General features: G+C 40.3%; 1 protein-coding gene across 2 annotated transcripts in view; it reads right to left on the bottom strand.

The window, feature by feature from the left end:
• LOC126469804 (uncharacterized) overlaps window positions 1-5,354 on the bottom strand; it is a 44,016-nt gene extending 38,662 nt beyond the window's left edge. Inside the window, exon 1 of one of the 2 annotated variants that reach the window (XM_050097067.1) lies at window positions 5,258-5,354. The gene's annotated coding sequence lies outside the window, so the exon portion shown is untranslated. Of the gene's footprint in view, window positions 1-3,011; window positions 3,156-5,257 lie in introns of those variants that run through there. The other variant, XM_050097075.1, reaches the window with a different exon arrangement.
• Between the last annotated feature and the right edge of the window lie 8,234 nt (window positions 5,355-13,588).

Here is a 13,588-nt window from a genome sequence, read left to right on the forward strand (position 1 = left end):
GGATTTTAATTCCTACTCAATTTTTTCTTTTGTTTCCTTTACTGCTTGCTCAATACACAGATTGAATAACATCGGGGATAGGCTCCCTTCCCAACCAATGCTTCCCTTTAATGTCCATTAACTCTTTTAACTGCCATCTGGTTTCTGTGCAATTTGTAAACAGCCTTTCGCTCCCTGTATTTGACCCCTGCCGCCTTCAGAATTCGAAACAGAGTATTCCAGTCAATTTGTCTAAAGCTTTTTCTAAGTCTACAAATGCTACAAACGTAGGTATAGGGAATTCAATAATCCGAGATTCACAGTGTCAACAGTGTACCGAGAATACCAAATTTCTGTCTTTACCTGTCACCACGGACAATGCAGCGGCCGACGGCCTTCCGTTAATAACCGAGAGCGGTATCGTTTGCGTGAAGTTGTGAGTGGTAACAGACAAGCAGCACTGCGTAAAATAACCACAGGAATCAATGTGGAACTTAACGACGAACGCATTCATTCGGACAGTGCGGCGAAATGTGATGTTAATGAGCTATGGCAGCAGACTGCCAAGAAAAGTGCCCTTGCTAAACACATCGCCCGCAGTGTTTCTCCTGGACTCGTGAGCGCGTCGGTTGGAAAAACGTGACCGTTCTGAAGAGCCCCGATTACAGTTCGTCAAGAGCTGATGGTAGAGTTCGAGTGTGCCGCAGACCCCACGAAGCCGCGGACCCAAGCTGTCAACAAGGAACTGCGCAAGCTGGTGGTGGTTCCATAATGGTTTGGGCTGCGTTTGCATGGCATGTACTGGGGCCTCTGATCCAGCTGAAACGATCATTGACAGGAAATGGTTATGTTCGGCTACTTGGAGACGATTTGTAGCTATTTCATAGACGTCGACGGAATTTTTCTGGATGACAATGCACCTTGTTACCAGCTCTCACAACTGTTCGCGACTGGACTGAGGAACATTGTGAACAGTTCGAGGGAATGATTTGGCCACACATATTGTCCGACATCAGACCTAATCGAGAGGTCAGCTCGTGCACAAATTCATGCCCGGCAACACTCACAATTATAGGTGGCTATAAAGGCAGCGTGGTTCAATATTTCTGTAGCGGACTTACGACGACTTGCGGGGTCCTTGCACGTCTAGTTGTTGCACTATGCCGGTCTAAAGGAGGTCTGACACCATATTATGGGGGATCCGATGACGTTTGTCACCTCAGTGTATACCTTACTCCTAAATCACCGACTGAAACTATTAGATTCCATTTACTTAGGAAAATTTTCTTCCATTCTATCCTTATTTATTGGTCCATGTCATTCTATATTTCGAGCCTGAGAAATCTCTTCCAATCTGTAACTATATTCTGGTTTCTATAAGTCTCCTTTTCTTTATCCTGTTTTCTTCATCCGCTGGTATAATTTTTCCCCCAGACAACTAGTTCCATGGGTGGTAATTCGGATACCAGCCATAAGGTTTCTGACGCGTTACAGCTGCTGGATATGCCTGCATTCATCTCCGTGGCGTCGTCTTCCAAGTAGATATCGCAAGACGCCATGTTTTTTTTTGCTGTGCTGACGTACTCCGACACAGAAGGTGTCCGACTGCTGTAATTTGCAGAACGCTATTCATATCTCAGAACCACTTAAAACAAGCGATCATTGATTACTGTGAGACTGACGAGGAACCGGCGCTACACAGTTGTTACAAATTCACGATGAAACCTTCAGCCGTAATTTATTTAGCACAACGCCCAACTAGTGTCGGTCAACGACCATTGTTAAGCATAGCTGACATAAACAGCAAGGAAGTTATATCATAATCTGAACAAAAGTATTTTGCTCTTTTAAGCCCTCCATAGTACGTAAAAAAAATTTCACAGTAACTGTGTACGATAATTTTCTCAAGAAGCTGTGACGAAAAAAATCAAGAAGCTTTGACGAAAATAATCCTACGCAGTTATGATAGTGACAAATTTTTACGTACTATGGTTGGCTCAAAAGAGAAAATTACTTTTTTTTCAAACTATGGTGTAAATTTGCTGTCGTTTATGCCAGCTAAGCCTGACAATGGTCATTGACCGATACTAGTAGCTAATTGTGCGAAATAAAAGACAGCCGAAGGTTTCACCTTGAATTTGTAACAATTATTTGGTGGATGAATATTTGCACCTGCAGTCATACATAGGCACTGCACAGCTCATGAGTAGTTTTGAAGCACCATATGAGGACGGACTCGTATATGTCAGCCAGACCCAGTTCGACTCGATGCCCTGCCATGTTAGAACCGTTGGTGTTGCCAGAGGTGGCAGCTGTGAGTCCTTAATTTCGAATGTGCAAACGCCCAAATCACCTAAAAATTTATTCATGCGTTCTTTCTACAATACTGTACACACACAATAAGTTAAAATCTGCTATTTGTTACCCTCCCTGAAGTTGCAGGTTTAATTCGCTCAGATACCCGAAAGCGTTCGAAATTCGGAAGGCGAGCATGACACGAATCGAATTAACCTCACGGGTTAACGGTAATAGCTGGCGAGCCAGCCAGTCTGGATGTGGTATACAGGCGGATTCCTAATCTATCTAGGTGAATACCTCGATAGATACTCTCTATGCAAATATTTAGAAAACGTTCTCACACTTTGAAACATCTTCTTAGAGAAATTAATGAATTACTGTGTTGATAAAACTCTTACGCTATTTGATTTTCAAACAGCTGAGCAAAACTGAACGTACTCAGACATTTCGCTCTTTACCTATTCTGATCAACACTAAATTGACATACAATATATGTTAGCGCAACGCATTCTTACTTTCAATAATCCCTACAAAAGAATGGCCCTGACTAACATTAACCTATACCTTTCACAAATCACTTACCTCACAAAAATCTTCGTTACTCGAACTACTGCAATACAGCGAGCGCCACTAATGCCAGCTAAATAAAATATTCTAACTACTGAAGGGACTAACTACTGATAGGCGTAGTTAGCAAATGAAAGATTTTGATAAAGAACAAACAATGTATTTACCTTATTAGTGTTCAAAAGTCATAATATGTATAGCAGTTCATGACATCCAGTCTTACAAATTTACTGTCTCTGATGGACACACGTCCAGATCATCCGCTCTCAAAGCTCCACCATTTCTCTCCCCACGTCCACCACTGCTGGCGGCTCACCTCCAACTGCGCAACGCTACGCGCTGTTAACAGCCGACTGCCCAACACTACAGTGGCGAATATTACAACAATGCCAACCAGCCACAGACTGCCCACAGCACAGCCAGTGATTTTCATATAGAGCGTTGTGTGGCGTTACCAATATAAAACCTAAACAGCCTACTTACAACTTGTACGTGAGATTTGCACTGGACGCAAACAGGCGGGTTACACAGGTTCTGTCGTGGGGAAAGGTTGGTGTGGGGGCTGTGATGGGTGGGGCAGTGCTGACGTCAGGGCATCTGGCCATCAAATGTAATATTTCCGCATCTCATGTCGACGCCACAGAGAAACGGGAAAAAGGCAAAGAAGCTGATGAGGAAGAAGAAGAACGTTACAGTCTACGGGGCTAAACAATACCGATTGATCAAGTCACTGTGAACATTCATCTCCTGAATGAATGGATGAGTGTCGAACAGGAGAGCCCTTTGCCGCATTGGTTTCTAATCAGTAATCCGCCTTGACGCTACAGGCGGTAATTAAAGCCTCTGCCAACCGAGAGGGCGTTCGCCTCCTGAGGTTGGGGACGCGAGAAGTAGCTCTTGATAACCTCTGACCTTAAGCGCCGACTGAGGCGAGCTGCGTGGCGTCATCTACTACAAGTAAAGTACGTTTCTCTACGTTCTGGAGCTGCAGGGTTGGGTTTACTCTGAAATTGTTCGCATGGGTTTTGAACTAGTTTTGTCAAAATGGCTCTGAGCACTATGGGACTTAACATCTATGGTCATCAGTCCCCTAGAACTTAGAACTACTTAAACCCAACTAACCTAAGGACAGCACACAACACCCAGCCATCACGAGGCAGAGAAAATCCCTGACCCCGCCGGGAATCGAACCCGGGAACCCGGGCGTGGGAAGCGAGAACGCTACCGCACGACCACGAGATGCGGGCTAGTTTTGTCACTTTGACGGAATGATTTCCTGTCGATTTTCGGTGCTACTATAACTACATCTATCCCTGTGAACGTGTTTGGAAATTAAAAAAAAAAAAAGAAACATATGATAACTGTATACTGTGGAACAAGTGTTCTAAGCGACTAACTCTTCATGTATGTGCCGCTTGGTTTGCTGCCAATATCAATATGAATAAAATAGTTTAGGGCATTAGGAATCAGGATTAACAGTATCGTGTATGGTAAACTCAGTTACGCAGTGTTCCGTGGCTTGTGGAGAACAGATGTATGAAAATGACGCAGCGGTATGTCCGAAAGGATTTTGTTCAAAATCAATCTTGTCAACAAATTAAAGCTATTTGTTCTCGGAGGTATATTTAACATTTTTACAATTTGTCAAGGGGGAATGCACAGAACATTTTCTTACAGGAAAACGTTTCTTTCTTCGAACAGCGTACAACAACTAAGCAATAAAAACACGTAGAGCCACATTCATGAGCAGGGTGTAGTTCTATGACGTTCTCTCGAAAGATATAACACTCTAGTTGTATTTGCTGCTATATGCTGTAGTGTATCAGTGTAAATACAGCATATCTCCAAGGTAAAACTTCGGTACGCAATAGGTAATTAGTACATAACGAAAATAACGGAATCGCGCCGGATGCGTTTTCTCATTGTATGCTTTAGATTTATGTTCATGAATTTGCTAAGCGTTTCTGTCCTAATCGAGAAACCCAAACTGGCAGTCAGGCAGAGAGTATTTTAATGTTTTTAATTGCAAATAGTTCGCCACTGTACTTATTAAAGCAAGGGTGATGTCTACAATGTAAATAATACAGACTGTGGAGACTCGAAATGATTATTTGTATATGGAAACAAAATCTTTCGTGCAATTTCAGCCATTAGATTTTTCTATGGTTGATGTTTCTGAGTAAAACTTATCCCGTTTCCCCATTGATGCCGTGTACACATGTGCATCGGCTATTAGTCTAATAACATCACTTGTCCTTGGCGGTTGCTTGAGTAGAATGAGCATCTCCCATTTTACGCTTAATCAGGATGTAAGAACGTATTCTAGCCCTTAGTGCCTGTATAAAAGAAAATACCCAGTGTCCGTCAGCACTGTATCAGCTTACTACAAGCACAGAACGCAGTTGGTACTGACCTTAGCGGCGATCCGGCTGTGCTCGCTTCAGATTGTCACTGCCTCCTGGTTATCTGTCGTCGCAGACGCGGCAGCCATTGCTAGGGTGCCGACCGTTGCACTGTGACGTCAGCTCTGCCCCTCCAGAAGCATTGGCTGTTTTTCCAAGGGTCATATTTGTCCTCTCTAAGGAAATTTGTCTTGGAAAGGAAGTTGTTTCCTTTGTTCTACATGGCAGTACGTTATGGATCATCGGAAACTGAAGATATATCACCAGTACTGAAAGAAGTGGAGGACGGAATAATAAAAAGGAAAATGAGAAACTAGCGATAAAAATAAGTGCTCGACAGTAGCGCCGAACTGTGTATTGATTGATGCTTACTGCCAACTCTCATTCCAATATCTTGTTTGGAAAGGGTTTTGTGCGCTGAACTATTTCCACGTGAATTATGAGTGCTTTTTATGGGTAACTGCTCCACGAACACAGGTGGACTGAGGTTATCGAAGGGGTAGAGCCGGCTGTTGAAGCTGAACGGTTCTAGGCGCTTCAGTCTGGAACCGCGCGACCGCTAAGGTCGCAGGTTCGAATCCTGCCTCGGGCATGGATGTGTGTGACGTCCTTAGGTTAGTCAGGTTTAAGTAGTTCTAAGTTCTAGGGGACTGATGACCTTAGATGTTAACTCCCATAGTACTCAGAGCCATTTGAACCATTTTGAAGGGGTAGATGTTGAAGATGACGCAACTGAGAGAGTGTCAGTTCTTCGTTCGACGTAAAGTAAGATCATGTGGTGTCTTGTAATTGTAAGCTATTTTAACCGACTGGGTCCCCGTGTCTCCAGCGCTGAACGTGGTTATAGCAAGCACTTACGCATGTTTCACGTAAGGTGAGATGTCTTTCGGGATTTTTCTGTTTCACTTGTATTCAGTTAGGTTTTGTTACGTCCATTGTAAATCGTTGCGCAAATTGGTGCTGTTCACAGCCTAGGTGATTGTTCACAAACTGTTTGCAGTTAGATTGCGTTATTAGTCTGATTCAAGGTATACTCGGACTTACTCTCTCATGTAACCCATTTTTAAAAATTAGCAGAAATCTTACTAGGCTGTCAAATGTATTTGCAACTTGCAAGTACGATTGTACAACGGTTATACTATTTTAAAAAAACCATTCAAAAACTAAGATCGTATAAATCTTTTTTAATTAAAGACGCCCATTTTCAACCATTATTGCTGTCATCTCCAGGTCATTAACATCCTTTTGTTGCAAACTGATTATTTTACGCTGAACCTCACGTGCAAGATATCAAGTGGATAAAACTCTGTCCATTATAAACGTTTTGTCATCGCTAAAATATTTAAAAACATAAAGCAACTTGTCCAATTTTCTCATTTTCAGAGTACAGAAGGACTAACTGTTTTAATTGTTAAAAACCATTCAAAAGCCAAGATCGTATAAAAAAGTTCCTTATTTAAGGTTGCCGGTTTCAATTGTCATTGCTGTCATTTTCATATCTGTAACATCGGTTTGTTGTAAAACATGTTCATTTTACGCGGAACCTCAAGCACAAGAGTGGGTAATTACTATTTTCTATAAATGTATAGGCTATGGCCTTGCCGCAGTGGATACACTGGTTCCTGTTGAGATCACCGAAGTTAAGCGCTGTCGGGCGATCTGGACGTGTGTCCAGATATATATCTGGACACACACACACACACATATATATATATATATATATATATATATATATATATATATATATATATATATATCAGTTCATGACGTCCGGTCTTACAAATTTCCTTTTTCTGTATATATATATATATATATATATATATATATATATATATTGGTAACTACATTGTTCGTTGTCTATTCTCTATCTAAATCTTTCATTTGATGACTATGCCTATCAGTAGTTAGTGCCTTCCGTAGTTAGAATCTTTTATTTAGCTGGCAGTATTGGCGCTCGCTGTATTGCAGTAGTTCGAGTAACGAAGATTTTTGTGTGGTAAGAGATTCATGAAAGGTATAGGTTATTGTTATTCAGGGCCATTCTTTTATAGGGATTATTGTAAGTCAGATTGCGTTCCGATAAAAAATATAGTGTGTGTCAGTTTACTGTTGATCAGAATAAGTAAAGAGAGAAATGTCTGAGTGCGTTCAGTTTTGCTCGGCTGTTTGAAAATCAAATAACGTAAGAGGTTTACCTGCACAGTCATTCATAAATTGTCAATCTTTTGATTTTTTCTTGTAGTTTGTGTAAATAGTGTAGCTATTGTTTGTTGCTAGCGCGTAATTGTAGAGTGAATTTCCTTTGAAGTTGTAGTTTCTCATTGTTGTACTGTAAAACAGTTGTGGCATGCTTGTAGATTTGCATCAAGTATTTCGCAGCTGCTCTTGCAATTAACTAGATATTATTTTCACTGCTATGTTACTGTGTTTTCTTATTTTACTCTTCAAATTGTGCTTTTCTGTGTTATCATGTGAAATATTGTGACAATTATAGGGTGTGAAAAACGTAATACTAGGCTCCAAAGTAAACTGAGAAATGACAGTGAAGACGAGAGTAGTGTGTTAGCGCCACCGTGTAATGAATTAACTAATGTTCAACATAGTAATTTGGTAGTTGTATATAGGGGAATGGATCAGGCAATAAATAATCGTGTAGACAGTGAAACAGCTAATGAACATGGTAGTATTGTCGATCGATCGGTCGGCAACAGCGCACCTCAGGAACCCGAAATGACTGGACACAATCTTGAAAATACCGTAGATTCAGGTTTTGCGGCCTCACCTTTTTCTCAGTTAAGTCAAGACACATTTTCTGCTTTTCAAAATGCGAATGTTGCCAGTGCAAATGCACAGATTCCAGACACTAACGCATTATTATTGCAATTAATGCAACAAATGAAACAAAATCATAAACAAATGGAACAAAATCAGAGACAAACACAGCAACAAATGGAAAAAAATCAAAAACAAATTAAAGAAACACTTCAACAAACACGTGAAGATTTAACTACATAACATCGAATCGAAATGTCAAAAAGTCTGTAATGACGTAAAAACACAAACTTCTGAGCATTTTCAACCTATTTTTTCGCTCATGAAAATGCATTACAGAATCACGAAGCAGCCATAAAAGAGCTGAAAACTATTGTTCATGAAAATCGCGACACCTTGCAAGCTAAAACTGACTCACTTTCATCTACCGATTCGGTTACGCAACTTGCAAAAATTCAGGAAAACTTAAAGGACACAGTAGATACGCTTTCAACACAAATGGGCACTCTGCACCTTGGTTCAGAAAAACACACAGACTAAATCAGTTCATTATCAGAGAAAACAGCCGAACTTTCGGATCAGTTCACTAACTTATCTACAAAGGTAGATGATGATCTGAATGACACAAGATCCGTAGGCTTCACTGACAAAGAAGAGTATGAACAAATTAAGAAATTTAAACAAAATCAAAATCAAATTAATACACAACACAAAAGAGAAATCCGGGAAGTACAGGATCAGTTGGCACAATTAATACAAGAATTACATATTTCAGAGGAGATTCGCGCTCTAATACGGAAGAGGCATATAAAAATACGGAACACCCACAACGCAGGGCACTTCAGAAATTATGAAAGAAATTGGCAAGGCTGGAACTGCCGAAACGACGGAACAATGACCGATATGCGACTCGCCCACATGATGATTTTGACTATAAGCTGTTTCTTACTACACGTAAATTCAAAACATTTAAGAATTCTGGCAACGACATTCATCCACAAGCATGGCTTCATCAATTCTCTCATTGTTTTCCTCCCAACTGGTCATTCGAGCACAGACTAGAATTTATGTGTGGTTCCTTAGAGAACGAACCAGCTGTAAGAATGCGATCGATCATTCACGATTGTCACAGTGAAGAAGAATTTCATCATGCCTTCCTCTCAGCATACTGGTCTCAAGCTACTCAAGATTGCATAAAACATAGCATCATAATGATGAAACATTTAGAACATACTGAATTTTCGTCTTGTCAAATATTTTGAAGACATGTTGCACAAGAATCAGTATCTGTCAAACCCATACAGCCCCTCAGAACTTATTCGCATTTGCTTAATCAAATTGCCTGAACATTTACGACATATTATTTTGGCAGGACGTTCCAAAGACGACATCGAAGCTTTTGAGAGACTGTTACAATAATTGGAAATTGACACTGACAATCGCTGGACGCGAAAACAGGAACACAACAATTACAGGTCACATCCGTCACAATTCCACGATGACAGAAATAATAACTGGACACGACAAGGCTATTCTTACAATGCACCACCCATATGACAACCGTTGGCAGAGTAATAATAATTACAGGGAAAGATCACCTCCCCGCATTAATGATTGTAACAGAGACAATCAGAGAAACAGACAATATGGGAACCAAAATAATTATTATCAAGGGAGACAGAATAACTGTGGTGTCACCGCCAGACACCACACTTGCTAGGTGGTAGCTTAAATCGGCCGCGGTCCATTTAGTACATGTCGGACCCGCGCGTCGCCACTGTGTGATCGCAGACTGAGCGCCACCACAAGGCAGGTCTCGAGATACGGACTAGCACTCGCCCCAGTTGTACGACGACTTTACTAGCGACTACACTGACGAAGCCTTTCTCTCATTTGTCGAGAGACAGTTAGACTAGCCTTCAGCTAAGTCCATGGCTATGACCTAGCAAGGAGCCATTAACCATATCTGAAGATAGTCTTATTTGTATTATCAAGAGCGATGTACCACAAGGATCGAATAAAGTTAAGTATTCGAGGAGCTGCATACTATTCTTATTAGAATTCACTACTTATCCTGTTCCAGAATTCACGCCCGTCTGCGTTAGATAGCGTGCATTTCGGCCCCGTCTATCTACAAGGTGTTGGCACATTTACCAACACATCAATAACTTCAGACGATACGGTCCACCACGCAGTTACGATTCCGGGAGAAATTGCCAATTAAATTACCGACAAAAAAGAAACTATGGAAACTACCGACATGATAACAGACGATATAATCATAACGACAGACAAGAATTTCATCAGAACTGGCGGGATTCAAACAGGGCAGGGCCCTCTCGGCAAGGTGAATTTATAGAAGTTAGGTCTCCTAATCCCAATAACGACGCGCGCCAACAAAGAGAAAGTAGGCAGCCACAAAACGCACTTATGAAGATGACGACGTAGCTGCTGTGGCTAGTAATTACGTAAAAATGGAAGACATTAGGGACATATTACTCCAGGAACACGATGTAAAACATAACAACATTGCATATCCCGTAATTGGTTGGTTCTGAGCACTATGGGATTTAACATCTATGGTCATCAGTCCCCTAGAACTCAGAACTACTTAAACCTAACTAACCTAAGGACATCACACAACACCCAGCCATCACGAGATATCCCGTAATTCACATTACAGTAAATGATGTAAAATTTACGGCGGTACTTAACTCTGGCAGTCCAATTTCAGTAATTAGTGAAACAGCCTTTAGCAAATGCAACAAATCGAACGATTGCCCCACACTTCCGTTACGTAAGATTAAATTACAAGGTGCAATCTTTGGTAAAAGCGTAGATGTATGCCAACAAACCAACTTAGAATTCTTTTGTCAAAGCCACAGTTTCTCTATGAACTCCCTTATCGTTCCATTATTGTCAACAGAAATTATATCGTGAGTAGACTTTTTGAGTGAATACGAAGCAATCTTAAACTTTCACGATGCTGAAATAAGTTTAGAGAAAGAAGGTAAGTCAATAGCTTCGAAATTTGAAGATTGGCTCTCAAACCATGACGAGGAAATTAATCGGCTTTACCTCCTGTTAGACAACAGTTCGGAATTTTCGACGGAACTTGACACTAACAATCACTCCTTAAGTATTGAGAGGGATGATATCGACGGCGTATTTGATACTAATGAGTTAATTCAGAATAAAATTCAAACAATTCAGAATTGTAATGACACTGATAGGCACGACCTTTTTGAGATTTTACAAGCACATTCCACAATTTTTACTCACAAAACAGGAACAATCAAGGGATTTCAACACCAATATTGTGTTCGTGAGCATACTAAATTTTGCCTTAGGCCATACGTAATTCCGGCACATTATAGGGACTGTGTTAGAACAGAAATACATTCATGCTTGACGAGGGCATTATTGAGCCTGCAGTAAGCTCATACAACAATCCATTACATGTTGTTGAGAAGAAAAGTGGATCGATCAGGCTTGTCTTAGATTCGAGACAAATCAATACTATCATCATTCTTGAAACAGACAGGCCGCAAACGTTGGAAGAACCTCTTCAAAATTTTAAAGGTGTAGAAGTGTTGTCTTCTATTGATCTCAGATCCAGCTTTTATCAGATCGAACTTCGTCCAGAATGTAGAAAATACGCAGCTTTTCTTTGTTTCGGTGTTTGTTATCAATTTCGGAAACTTCCTTTTGGTTTGAACATTTCTTCCGCAGCATTCATTCGTGGGCTAAATTCCATATAACCTGAGTTCTCAAAACTTCACATCACCTTATATGTCGACGATATTCTAATAGCAGAAGCGTCATGGGAACAACATAATCGAATTCTCAACAGTGTGTTACGTATTTTTGCAGAATCTGGAATTACAGTTAACTTGGAAAAGTCTGAATTCGGTAGGTCAAAGGTGAAATTTCTGGGACATATTATTTCTGCTGAAGGCATTCAGCCGGATCCTGAAAAGTTAGAAACAATCAGAGCCATTCCAGTTCCATCCGCAGTTTTCTAGGTCTCGTAAATTTTTATCGTCGTTTTCTGAATATGCAAATTCTAGTTACACCAAAACTTTATTCTCTCACTGGAAAAAATACTATTTTTAACTGGGACGAACAGGCACAGTTGGAATTCAATTCTTTGAAAGAAGCACTACTCAACGCACCAATACTAGCTCATCCAAATCTGTCACAAGATTTCTGCCATAGCACGGATCGGTCTTGGTGCCCGTTTATTTCAAGAAGTCATAGCAAATGACACAACTGTTCATAAAACCATTGCTTTTGCTAGCCGAGTTCTAATAAAATCTGAAAAAAATTATTCCGTTACTGAATTAGAAGCTTTAGCTATCGTTTGGGCATTTAACAAATTCCGTTTCTTTCTTTCTGGTAAGCACGTAAAAGTATACAGTGATAATCGTGCATTACAATTTCTTATGTCTTCAAAATTAAATCATGACAGGTTAAAACGTTGGGCATTGTTTCTGCAAGAATTGCACTTCACAATAGTCTACATTCCCGGAAAGGAGAACATTGTTGCCGACGCACTGTCACGCGCACCGGCTGGGCAAAAAGTAACACAAAAGGCAACCTCGAGAAAAATTTCAGTATTCTTTACATTCAGAAAGTCGCCTTTCAAAACTTCATCACCACATCTTTAAAGGACATTGCTCATAAACAAGATAAAGATCCGATTTGGAAAGGCATCAAAAGTAAGTGGCATGAAAAGACACACACAGAGATTCGGCGTTATTATCTCTTCAAACGCTGCGCTGTTGGTGACAAGCTATGGGAAATTTGCGTTCCTGACGACTTTGTTAATAAGCTCATCTGGTACATTCATTTCAGCTACGCACATTTTGGTCCAAGAAAATGTTTTCATATTTTCGGACGACTTGTTATTTTAACAATATTGAAATGAGAATTCGTAGAGTCTTGTCTATTTGTAAACTTTGTCAAAAAGCTAAACCATCTACAATCTCATATCGTGCTCCGTTGTTTCCTATCATTCCTTCTAAATTAAAAGAATTTGCTTCCGGTGATCTCTTGGGACCCTTTGTGAGAACATTGAATAGATTTTCGTACGTTCTAGTCGCTGTTGAACTTACTTCAAAATTTGTTTCTTTCACACTTTTACATAAAGCCACTGGACGGTCTGTATGCAACGCCTTTGTTAAAAATTTCTTACGTGAAGTTGGACACGTTAGAAATGTCATTTCAAATAACGGACCGCAATTCAGATCTGCTGCTTGGTCACACATGCTTCGGAATCATAAATCCAAACCTGCTTTTATTTCATTGTACTCACCACATTGTAACCCGTCTGAAAGGATTATGAAAGAAATCAATAAGCTTTGCAGACTTTATTGTCACAGAAAGCATATGAAATGCCTCACGACTCCACTGATTTACCACCCATTGTTGTACTGAAGAATGAAGAACCACCGAACAGAATCAGAGAGCTTGTACCTTTTCCGAATACACATAAACTTCGACACAAATACATAATTGATTTGGCTATTAAAAATATAAAGTCTGCAGCAGACAAAAGGAGAAAACTA

The sequence above is a fragment of the Schistocerca serialis genome, chromosome 1, assembly GCF_023864345.2.
Source record: "Schistocerca serialis cubense isolate TAMUIC-IGC-003099 chromosome 1, iqSchSeri2.2, whole genome shotgun sequence".
Lineage (NCBI taxonomy): Eukaryota > Metazoa > Arthropoda > Insecta > Orthoptera > Acrididae > Schistocerca > Schistocerca serialis.